Source organism: Triticum urartu, unplaced genomic scaffold, assembly GCF_056163025.1.
Source record: "Triticum urartu cultivar PI428250 unplaced genomic scaffold, HENAU_Tu73 scaffold2, whole genome shotgun sequence".
In the NCBI taxonomy this organism is placed as follows: domain Eukaryota; kingdom Viridiplantae; phylum Streptophyta; class Magnoliopsida; order Poales; family Poaceae; genus Triticum; species Triticum urartu.
The window spans coordinates 5,946,884-5,959,044 of record NW_028260368.1 but is presented as its reverse complement, the minus strand read 5'-3'; the positions used below and the strand labels follow the sequence as shown (position 1 = coordinate 5,959,044).

At 35.9% G+C, this 12,161-nt stretch overlaps 7 non-coding genes across 7 annotated transcripts; 4 read left to right on the top strand and 3 right to left on the bottom strand.

The window, feature by feature from the left end:
- Positions 1-88, bottom strand: TRNAS-GCU (transfer RNA serine (anticodon GCU)). Its single transcript has one exon. It is a non-coding gene; the product is annotated as a tRNA-Ser (tRNA).
- A 3,627-nt stretch (positions 89-3,715) lies between these two features.
- On the bottom strand, positions 3,716-3,803 carry TRNAS-UGA (transfer RNA serine (anticodon UGA)). The gene has a single exon. It is a non-coding gene; the product is annotated as a tRNA-Ser (tRNA).
- An 824-nt stretch (positions 3,804-4,627) lies between these two features.
- TRNAG-GCC (transfer RNA glycine (anticodon GCC)) lies at positions 4,628-4,698 on the top strand. Its single transcript has one exon. It is a non-coding gene; the product is annotated as a tRNA-Gly (tRNA).
- A 2,484-nt stretch (positions 4,699-7,182) lies between these two features.
- On the top strand, positions 7,183-7,254 carry TRNAT-GGU (transfer RNA threonine (anticodon GGU)). Its single transcript has one exon. It is a non-coding gene; the product is annotated as a tRNA-Thr (tRNA).
- A 507-nt stretch (positions 7,255-7,761) lies between these two features.
- TRNAY-GUA (transfer RNA tyrosine (anticodon GUA)) lies at positions 7,762-7,843 on the top strand. The gene has a single exon. It is a non-coding gene; the product is annotated as a tRNA-Tyr (tRNA).
- Positions 7,844-8,201: 358 nt separating this feature from the next.
- TRNAD-GUC (transfer RNA aspartic acid (anticodon GUC)) lies at positions 8,202-8,275 on the top strand. The gene has a single exon. It is a non-coding gene; the product is annotated as a tRNA-Asp (tRNA).
- Positions 8,276-10,875: 2,600 nt separating this feature from the next.
- Positions 10,876-10,946, bottom strand: TRNAC-GCA (transfer RNA cysteine (anticodon GCA)). The gene has a single exon. It is a non-coding gene; the product is annotated as a tRNA-Cys (tRNA).
- Positions 10,947-12,161: the final 1,215 nt, after the last annotated feature.

Here is a 12,161-nt window from a genome sequence, read left to right as displayed (position 1 = left end):
CGGAAAGAGAGGGATTCGAACCCTCGGTACAAAAAAATTGTACAACGGATTAGCAATCCGCCGCTTTAGTCCACTCAGCCATCTCTCCACGTTCCAAAGCGAAAGGTTTCCGTGATATGATATAGGCAAGAAATAAGAAATAACGGTTGCAAAAAACCCCTTTTTTTTCTTTCAAAAGTCTATAAAAATTATATTGCCAATTCCATTTTAATTATATTCTTTTTTCTTAATGTTAATAAAAAAAGAAGAAAATTCTTGTTTTTTCTTTCTAAAAATCGATATTGGCCGAGAGACAATCAAATAGATTTTCTCTTTAGCGGGCATTTCCATATAGGACTTGTTATAATTATAATAAAACAAGCAGGTTATATAAAAAAAACGCTTTTTTTGTCGATTATTTATCAAGAAAGCAAAAAGGGTTCTTATCAAATCCACCATAAAATTGGAAAGAAGCATAAAGTAAGTAGACCTGACTCCTTTAATGATGCCTCTATCCGCTATTCTGATATATAAATTCGATGTAGATGAAATTGTATAAGCGAATTTTTTTTATTTCCTTAGACTTAGACCGCGCAAGACAAGAATTTTTCGCTATTTACGATTTCATATTCTTGTTACTAGATGTTCTATAGGAATAAGAAGAAATCGCAACTCCTTTGCGCTACACATAAAATTGGATTTCGAAGGTCCATTTTTTTTTTTCAGAATCCTCTATTATTTTAGTTCTTCCACCCATGCAATAGAGAGGGAATGGGAAAAGAAGGGTTACTTTTATTTGCATTTTTCCCTTAAAAGATAGACTTTGAAATAGGAGTCTTGGAATAATGCTGAATTCAAAGGTTTATTTCTTTCTATAGTATAAGAAAAACAATTTATTTCTATTTCTATAGTATAAGAAAAACAAATAAATAGTATAAGAAAAACAAATCGAATCAAATTCATGGATTTACCACGACCTCGGTTGTGACTGTGACTCCATAGATAAAAATGGGAAATTTCTCTCTTCGAGACCATTGAAAAAGGGCATTGAACGAGAAAGAAATCGTCCACAGATAATAAAACTATCATATGCCTTGGAAAGTGATATGAGGTGCTCGGAAATGGTTGAAGTAATTGAATAGGAGGATCACTATGACTATAGCCCTTGGTAGAATTCCTAAAGAAGAAAATGATCTATTTGATACTATGGATGACTGGTTACGAAGGGACCGTTTCGTTTTTGTAGGATGGTCTGGCCTATTGCTCTTTCCTTGTGCTTATTTCGCTTTAGGGGGTTGGTTTACAGGGACAACTTTTGTAACTTCTTGGTATACCCATGGATTGGCTAGTTCCTATTTGGAAGGTTGTAATTTCTTAACCGCAGCAGTTTCTACCCCTGCCAATAGTTTAGCACACTCTTTGTTGCTACTATGGGGGCCCGAAGCACAAGGAGATTTTACTCGTTGGTGTCAATTAGGCGGTCTATGGACTTTTGTAGCTCTCCACGGGGCTTTTGCACTAATAGGTTTCATGTTACGCCAATTTGAACTTGCTCGGTCTGTTCAATTGCGGCCTTATAATGCAATCTCATTCTCTGGTCCAATTGCTGTTTTTGTTTCTGTATTCCTTATTTATCCACTGGGGCAATCTGGTTGGTTCTTTGCGCCGAGTTTTGGCGTAGCAGCGATATTTCGATTCATCCTTTTCTTCCAAGGATTTCATAATTGGACGTTGAACCCATTTCATATGATGGGAGTTGCCGGAGTATTAGGTGCGGCTCTGCTATGCGCTATTCATGGAGCGACCGTAGAAAACACTCTATTTGAGGACGGTGATGGTGCAAATACCTTCCGTGCTTTTAACCCAACTCAAGCTGAAGAAACTTATTCAATGGTCACTGCTAACCGCTTTTGGTCCCAAATCTTTGGTGTTGCTTTTTCCAATAAACGTTGGTTACATTTCTTTATGCTATTTGTACCCGTCACCGGTTTATGGATGAGTGCTATTGGCGTAGTTGGCTTGGCTCTGAACTTACGTGCCTATGACTTTGTTTCCCAGGAAATCCGTGCAGCGGAAGATCCTGAATTTGAGACTTTCTACACCAAAAATATTCTTTTAAACGAGGGTATTCGTGCGTGGATGGCAGCTCAGGATCAGCCTCATGAAAATCTTATATTCCCTGAGGAGGTTCTACCACGTGGAAACGCTCTTTAATGGAACTTTCGTTTTAGCTGGTCGTGACCAAGAAACCACCGGCTTTGCTTGGTGGGCTGGGAATGCCAGACTTATCAATTTGTCCGGTAAACTGCTTGGAGCTCATGTAGCTCATGCCGGATTAATCGTATTCTGGGCCGGAGCAATGAACCTATTTGAAGTGGCCCATTTCGTACCAGAAAAGCCCATGTATGAACAAGGGTTGATTTTACTTCCACACTTAGCTACTCTAGGTTGGGGAGTAGGGCCAGGGGGGGAAGTTCTAGATACTTTTCCGTACTTTGTATCTGGCGTACTTCACCTAATTTCCTCCGCAGTCTTAGGCTTCGGTGGCATTTATCACGCGCTTCTGGGACCCGAGACTCTTGAGGAATCTTTTCCATTCTTTGGTTATGTCTGGAAAGATAGAAATAAAATGACTACAATTTTGGGTATTCACTTAATTTTGTTAGGTCTAGGTGCTTTTCTTCTAGTACTCAAGGCTCTTTATTTTGGCGGTGTATATGATACCTGGGCCCCTGGGGGGGGAGATGTAAGAAAAATTACCAATTTGACCCTTAGTCCCAGTGTTATATTTGGTTATTTACTAAAATCTCCTTTTGGTGGAGAAGGGTGGATTGTTAGTGTAGATGATTTAGAAGATATAATTGGTGGGCATGTATGGTTGGGTTTTATTTGTGTATTTGGCGGAATTTGGCATATTTTAACCAAACCCTTCGCATGGGCTCGCCGTGCATTTGTATGGTCTGGAGAAGCTTACTTGTCTTATAGTTTAGCTGCTTTATCTGTCTTTGGTTTTATCGCTTGTTGTTTTGTATGGTTCAATAATACAGCTTATCCGAGTGAGTTTTATGGACCCACCGGGCCAGAAGCTTCTCAAGCTCAAGCATTTACTTTTCTAGTTAGAGACCAGCGTCTTGGAGCTAATGTGGGATCCGCTCAAGGACCCACAGGTTTAGGTAAATATCTAATGCGTTCCCCAACTGGGGAGGTTATCTTTGGAGGGGAAACTATGCGTTTTTGGGACCTTCGTGCTCCATGGTTAGAACCTCTAAGGGGCCCCAACGGTTTGGACTTGAGTAGGTTGAAAAAAGACATACAACCTTGGCAAGAACGACGCTCAGCAGAATATATGACCCACGCTCCTTTAGGCTCTTTAAATTCCGTGGGTGGCGTAGCTACCGAGATCAATGCAGTTAATTATGTCTCTCCTAGAAGTTGGTTATCAACTTCTCATTTTGTTCTAGGATTCTTCTTTTTTGTGGGCCATTTATGGCATGCAGGAAGAGCCCGAGCTGCTGCAGCAGGTTTTGAAAAGGGAATCGATCGTGATTTGGAACCTGTTCTTTACATGAACCCTCTTAACTAAGATTTTCTTATTTATACCTGTTCTACTTTTTTTCTGTTCTGGCTCGGTTATTCCATCTAGCCGAGCCATTCATTCCTTTTTATGAAAGAAAGATAAGGGACAGAAAAAAAAAATAAATAAAAATGAAAGAAACAAACGTATTCAATAAGCAAAAGGAGAGAGAGGGATTCGAACCCTCGATAGTTCCTAGAACTATACCGGTTTTCAAGACCGGAGCTATCAACCACTCAGCCATCTCTCCACAGCCTAATCCTTATTTTACTCCTACAAATAGAACATAGCCATATAAAAAATAAAAAGATTTATTAGCCTCTAGAAAGATATCAGATACAAGTTCCTTTTCGATATATCTCTGTATACTGTATACACGGATACAGGATCCGCTATACCCGCTTGTGAAATAAAGAGTAAATAATCTCTTCTCACCCCCATATCCAAATAAAAAAGCGGTTTAAGTAATAAATTTGAATTAAAGAGAAGAATCAATGGATTCATGATTAAACCCCTCCTACTTCTTGTATTTTTTTACAATTTTGGTTTAAGTGAGGGATCAAATATGTAGTCAACTTTATTTGATGGTAGCTTGGAGGATTAGAAATATGACTATTGCTTTCCAATTAGCTGTTTTTGCATTAATTGCGACTTCCTCAGTCTTAGTAATTAGTGTACCCCTTGTATTTGCTTCTCCTGATGGTTGGTCAAATAATAAAAATGTTGTATTTTCCGGTACATCATTATGGATTGGACTAGTCTTTCTCGTAGCTATTCTGAATTCTCTCATTTCTTAAATGAAATTTGGTTAATATTTATTAACCCCATAAAAAAGAAATAATAAAGGCCATTTCTTCTAAAAAATTAGAATAGTGAGACGTATTAAAACGCAATTTGCGTTCCGAATTGCTAGCTCTTCTCTTTCAGTATTATGAAATTCCATTCCCATTAGAATATTCATTGACAGATAATAAAAAAAGGAAAACTCTAATATAATAGAAAATGAAATGAAACGGTCGACCCAGACATAGAAGGTCGACCCAGGCGGATATACGCTATAAAATATATACCGTAGCGAGCGTAGTTCAATGGTAAAATATCTCCTTGCCAAGGAGAAGATACGGGTTCGATTCCCGCCGCTCGCCCGCTTAATTTATCAAAGTACTATGATAAAAAGTTTAGTCTAGTTAACTGTTTAACTACTTATATTAAATTAAGTATTAATTAGGTGTTAGTCTAGTGCCGTATCCCTTACTATCTTACCCTTCCTTTGCATCCCACTCAAAAAAAGAGGGCGCTCCAGAGGCAGAAATAGAACTCGCCAACAGAGCTCCAAAAATTGGGTATTAACTGAGACAAACAACGGGCAAACTTTTTTTAAAGGGAAGGGAGAGGTAGACTGTCCCTTTCGTTTCATTTTTATTTTCTGCAGGGTAGGGAGAGGCCTTGCGCCTTCTTTTTTTGAAGGCAAGTGACTTCGCAAACTGCTCAATTTTGCCCTCTAGGGCCGGGAACTAATGAATAAAAAAGGGTTGGATACGCCCCTCTACCATACATATCTAGAGAAATAGAATAGTCCTTTTATACAGACTGCTAAGTGCGGAGACGGGAATCGAACCCGTGACCTCAAGGTTATGAGCCTCGTGAGCTACCAAACTGCTCTACTCCGCTCTGGAGTACCAGAAACTGGTGGACAAAAAAGGCTTGAATACAAGCCTCTAACATGTCTAGACAAATAGAATACTCCTTTTATACAGAATGGAGCGGGTAGCGGGAATCGAACCCGCATCGTTAGCTTGGAAGGCTAGGGGTTATAGTCGACGTTGGTTGATTATTTTTAACGTCTCTAATTCAAAACCGAACATGAAATTTTGATTTCATTCGGCTCCTTTATGGATATTCTCACCACTTAACATCTATGTCAGCTTTTCTATTTGAATGGAACCAAAGCTCTCCGCTTTCTAGATGATCCTTATAGAGTAGGAGATAGAAATTCTATCTAAATTCATCTAATCTACTTACTTCGTTCCCTAATTTCATTCAAGAGATCCTGAGGAAAAGAATTGGGTTTCCACCGAGCTGAAACAATATGCGGATGGTTCTAGTAAACCAAAACTATCGTTTTTTAGCTATTTGGCTTCCTTATTCCTTATTTTAAGAAGATTTAGTTACGATTGGAAATCAACTTTTTTGTATCTTCATCCATAGATCCTTTACTCATATTTTCAAAATTGGAATACTTAATCCAATGCAAAATTATGCTTCGCGACTCTGTACTCATAATCCTATTTTTATTTTGGATGCAATTTAAATTAGTCTTTGGATACAAATCGCCAGAATGTATATTCTTCCTCAATATGCTATTGAGAGGAAAAGGATTTAATCCTTTATAAGAACTAAAGTTTTCATCGGAATATAAAAATAAAAAACTTAAGGATGCCTTAAGTATATCATTTCAAATTCAGTTATTAATAGAACGAATCACACTTTTACCACTAAACTATACCCGCTACATTGTAGATTATGGTATAAATGGTACCCTTTGTCAAGGATAGCCATTTGACAAGAAGGCTAATTCCCCCTTATTGAATCAGATGGAGAAGGTTCATGACACTGAGCCGTTGGTACTTCTACTTCGATCGCTCGCCTTTACTTTAGGATTTAGATAGCCCCTCTGGTCTGTAAAAAAAATCTTTTCTTACCATGCTAATAGCGCCTGAACCAAATGTATTTATTTTGATTAGGATCCTATTCTACGGTTACGACTACAATAATAATTATTTACTTTGCAAGGACGTAAGTGTGTCAGACTGCTAAATTGTTTTATTATTCCTACAATATAAACTAGGGGATATAGGGGGTAACACTGTCCCTATAAATTCCTTTTTTCCTTTTCTTTTTTGTCCAGAATTGAACAAAAAAGAAATTATGGAAGATGTTTTCTTCCCCCATTAAGTCCGAGCCATAGAGTAAGAGTGAGATGAGTTTTCCAAATTCATCATAGACTTTCCCTATGGCTTGATAGAAGTAAGCAGCAAAGAGTCGTAACTTAAAGAAAAAAACGGACAGGGCCGACAGATTTACCTGATGTAAAGAAGATCCTAAAAGTCTCTGATTAGTCGACTCTCTCCATTTAACACTTTCCTCTCTCTCCTTTTTTCCACTGACTCAATTCTAGTTTATTAGATTCTTGTTTAAAAGAATGCAAAAAGTTCAATAGAACTAAGAACACATAAAAAATAGCATAGAGGATCAAGGCCATTACCAAAAGTTCCTCCCAAGGATCCTATATCCTATTGGGTATCTGTTCCCCGCCTTTTCCCGCTAGGATCGGAAATCTTATATTTTCCATATCCATATACCGTTGAATCCTTGGGGTTCCAGAATCCGCCTATTTTACTAGTCTTCGGAAACGGAAAACCCTGAACCAAGAAGAGTTGGATATGTTATGTAGGGTATGTTTTTTTTTATTAATTTTATTTTGAGCTCTCAAGATATCGATATATACATATACAATCTCTACATAATGTCTCTCTCTCTATCTCTATATATTATATATATAATATGTACATTATGCAGTAGACCCATAATGGGAAATCCAAGTGGCTAATTTTTGAATTAAATAAAAAGCCCTTTTAACTCAGTGGTAGAGTAATGCCATGGTAAGGCATAAGTCATCGGTTCAAATCCGATAAAGGGCTTTTTAAATTAGTGGTAGAGTAATCTCGTGCTAAGACGTAAGTCGTTGGTTCGAATCTGATAGAGTACTTTTCTACTAAATTGATTCACTTTTTTTCTTTGTTTTTGAAACTTTCTCTATATTTTTAGAGAATTTTATGACTTAGTGCGGGATGGATGCATTTTTGGTATGAACACTAAATGAAGCACGGAGAATTAATCTATAACGATCAACTAAAAAAAATCCTAGATGAAAACATAACAGAAAAGTTGGAAAAACTCTTTGCTTTGGATCTATTTATACTTTTCGAGTATATTGACAATTCCAAAAAACTGCTCATACTATGATTATAGTATAATCACGAGCGGTTGTATATGGCCCTATCGTCTAGTGATGCCCCTATCGTCTAGTGGTTCAGGACATCTCTCTTTCAAGGAGGCAGCGGGGATTCGACTTCCCCTGGGGGTAGGGAGTATTATGAAAGGAGGTTAATCATAGATTAGCAAAAACCCTAGAATAAATTCTTCCTGGGTCGATGCCCGAGTGGTTAATGGGGACGGACTGTAAATTCGTTGACAATGTCTACGCTGGTTCAAATCCAGCTCGGCCCAAACCAAAAATCTAGGGCTTCGTGAGTATGAACTAAATCCTTTTGTTTTTCTTCCATAAAATAAAATGTCTGATCTATAGAAATAAAAGATAAAGAAAAAAGGGAAATTTTTTTTTCTAATCCATATCTCTCTCATTCCTTTCTTACAAACAAAAGAGTTTTTCTTATTGAAGGCTGGATTATTATCCATTTTTAGTGATAAAAAATCACGACATACTAGTTATGTCACTCTCACTATACCCACGTATAATATAATATGTGGGTATGTAGTATATGATTCGTCTATTTCTTAGAGTACGAAAGACGAATCGAATCTTCTTATGGTTCTATTTAAGAATGGGTATGCCATACACCCCGCGGGGATTGTAGTTCAATTGGTCAGAGCACCGCCCTGTCAAGGCGGAAGCTGCGGGTTCGAGCCCCGTCAGTCCCGAACTAGGGTTCAATGAATGGAGAAATTGATATTTCCTTTTTCCATGAAAAAAAGGGGCAGGGAGCAAGATCAAATACCCACAGGGCACCCTTACTTCACTTTTTTATTTTGCATCTCTCATTAAAGAGGGAGGGAGGGCATATAGGAATTTTTTTTTCACTACTCCCAATCGATAAAGAAAGACACACATACGATATGTGGATTAGTAGAATTTAGGATATTATATTACTCTATCTTTCTTTATGATGATACCATCCTCATCTTAATTTCCTATTCCACTCTTATGGAATAGAGTACCGGTATTTTACCGGAATCCATACATAAATCGTATTCCCTTTTTATTTCAGACCTCTTTTCCCCATCTCACTTCTACTGCTTATTTGGATGTCTATGTGACCCATAGAAAGTGAAAGTTGGTCATATAATACATACATAATTGTATGTATAACTATAAGAAAAAGGAAGGGAAATTGTATAAGATTAAGAAAGTATAAGATTAAGAAAGCTCGTGGGTTAGAGATATAGAAAAGAAAAAGTAGAAAAGGATTAAAAAAGAGGGAATTCCTAATCCAATCAAAAAACCCATTTTGGTCTTAGTGTGGATAGAGGATCTTCCTATGTTATACTATATAACTCTCATCCGTGAAATATAACTCTCATCCATGAATTGATTTGATAGATCCGATATTCATAATATTGAATTGATTCAGTATTATCAGAATGCAAGCCCTACCCTTGAATTTACAAGATACCCCTTTTTCCTCTCCATGGGATTACATCCCGAGTTATTGTGAAAATAAAAAATAAAGAGGTTATGGAAGTCAATATTCTCGCATTTATTGCTACTGCACTGTTCATTCTAGTTCCTACTTCTTTTTTACTTATTATTTATGTAAAAACAGTCAGCCAAAATAATTAATTGGAATTCCAATTAATCATTGAAGAAATTAAAAAGGGATTAAATAAAAAAAATCCAAGTCTTAAATGAAAGGATCTGGTTGGAATCTTAAAGTGTGGTAGAAAGAACTACATATAGTTTTTTCTACGACACTTTAGATTCTTTCTATTATATTATCTTTGAATCTACATAGAATAGATTAGTAGATTGAAATAGTTAAGTAGTCTAATTCAATTTCTTTTTTCATTGCATCCACTTAATTTCAATCAGGTCAAAATAAAAAAATCTAAGACAATTCTTGACCAAAGAATCCATGGAAGGAAAGAAAAATAATATGAAGAATAGACTATAGTAAAAAGTAAAAGGAAATGGAAAATGTGTGATATGCCGTGAATAGTTCCGTGGAAGAAAGTCTAATTTTCTTATGTATAGAACTTTTTTTAACCATTCGTCATTTCTAGTAGAAATTCTGAATTGGTATAATGGCTCTTTCTTACATTACAACTTACAATACAAGAGTTTCTTACAGGAGTGAAACAAAACTAAAGAAAAAGATTAAAGAATAACGTTTGACAAAATGATTAATGCAAAATGATCCATTAAAGAAAAGAATTGATACAACAATTTGATTACTTAATCAATTAGTAGTATCCCTAGAGTCCACTCCTTCCCCATACTACTAGTGAAAGAGAAAATGTAAAGACTACCATTAAAGCAGCCCAAGCGAGACTTACTATATCCATCTAAATTATGTCTCCTATTTCTATGAAGGGATTATTCTACTATTGATCAATAATCATAGTGGAATCAAGGGTACAGAGTCAAAAAGGGATTCCGCCCTAAGGCCATGGATCAATCAGTTCAAGGAATTTACTCCTAACAAATTCTTATAGGAATTCTGGTAGAATTAGAGAGCATTAAAAATACGAGATACTATAGCCCTTTTTTCCTTAAAAAAGAAAGAGTACGGGAATGATGTCCTGAATAGAAGAAGCGGGAATAGGAAGATTTTTTATTCCTTTTGTTACTCTTTTTTTTTTTTTTAAGCAAAGGACGCCCGAATATACCATAAAATTATCGATAGATAAATATTTATTGGATACCTACCTTACCTAATGTTTATTTTTGACCTAAACCCTGCAGCCTTGCTTTGTATCATTCTATGAAAGAATGAAGAGATTTTATCCATAATACAACTCCTAAATTGATTTTTGATCGACCTATTTAATCTGATTCTCGTTAGAATTAAGTAGTCCTTACTTTAGTGTATGTAGGTAACATAAGATGTACGATAAAAAAATGTATAATAATTAGTAAGTCTTGATATTCTTTCGTGGAGTCCCTTCTTGAATCTTAGATTGAAAAAAAAAAAGAATGCCCCTTAGGGACCTTTCTTTGGATACCAAGATTTCTGACATCTTATCCTCGTATTTTAAAATTATCAAATCGAATCTCAATTAAGAACCAATTCAAATTCATATAATAAAAGAATAAGGAAACACTACCTCACCCCTATTGATAACCATTTTGGCCACTACCGTCAAAACAAACCCTAACCCTAGTTTGAGGATAGAACTATGGTATGGTTTCTCTAAACCCAGTATCGGCAGGCCCAGTTACTCTCTTGCCCGAACTTATGCGAAGTAAAAATTTATCGAATTCGATCAGCACTATAAAAAAAAACCTAAGTATTTTATTGATCAGGCGGCACCCAGATTTGAACTGGGGATAAAGGATTTGCAGTCCCCTGCCTTACCGCTTGGCCATGCCGCCAAAAAATCCGATCAAAAATCTAGAAAACAGCAAGTATTCATCCACGTTTTCTTACGAAAAGCCCCTTTTATTTTGAATATAATTCTACTTACTTTTTTCCAATCTTTTTCAAAAAATCTATTCCTGCTTTTTTTGATCCAGTTTCTATTATTCTCCTCGATAGATTCTATCTTAAAACATACATTGTTAACACAATAAAACTTCCCATTTCTTTCTATTGAGATGAAAAAGAAGAAAAAGTGGATTTCTATTCACAGGCTGCAAAATTCAGAATAAATTGGAACCGTTAACTAGAATTCTCTTTTTTTTATTGCAGTAGTGAACTACTCTTAAATCGGTATTATCTCCCCCCCCCTTCAATGGCATAATAAAATATTATGGCTTTATGCTTAATCCGTGTATAGGTAAACTTTAGGTTCCGAACAGCATTATTATCCAAAGATCCCCTTTATGTACATATCTCTATGGGGAATCATGCTTTAATTTTTCAAAGTATTAAATTAAATATCTTGAATAAAAAAAGGAAATTTGCTCTGATATAGAGTATAACCTGACTATCTTGGCGTACCCAAGTGAAATTACGATAAAAGAAAAGCATGGATATGGGGAGAGGTGGATAACTAGATTGGCATGTACTTAAAAAAGGGACTTACTTTATTTTAGAATTCCACAATGAAATACTGAATTTTCTAGCAATTATACTACTCCGATCCGAAATAAAAAAAGAACCCTCAAATTATTTTGAGAAATTAAAGTAAGCACGCTATTCTAAATCGAAGTAAAGTCAAACTTTCTAGTATATTATATTACGGCTTTATTACATTCATAGAAAGGAGATAAAATGAGAAATCTTTGCCATCCAATCTGATTAGAATATCATAACATAAAGTATAAGTGGCAGAATTTTTTTTGTAGGAATGTTTTATCAATTCATTTTCATTTCATTTGTACCCCTGGCAAACTCGAACTTTCGTCCAAATGGTCTCTATTCATATGTATGAAATACATATATGAAATACGTATGTGGAGTTCCCTAGAATTTCATGTGATTCAGTAAACAGAATATAGATTCCATGATTGCTAGATCGATCCATAGGGATTGATGAAGAGTGAGCTGATAATGGAATTTTTCTTTGATAAACAGGAAACTTAAGATTAAGATGCTCCGGAATGGAAACGAGGGAATGTCCACAATACCCGGATTTAGTCAGATCC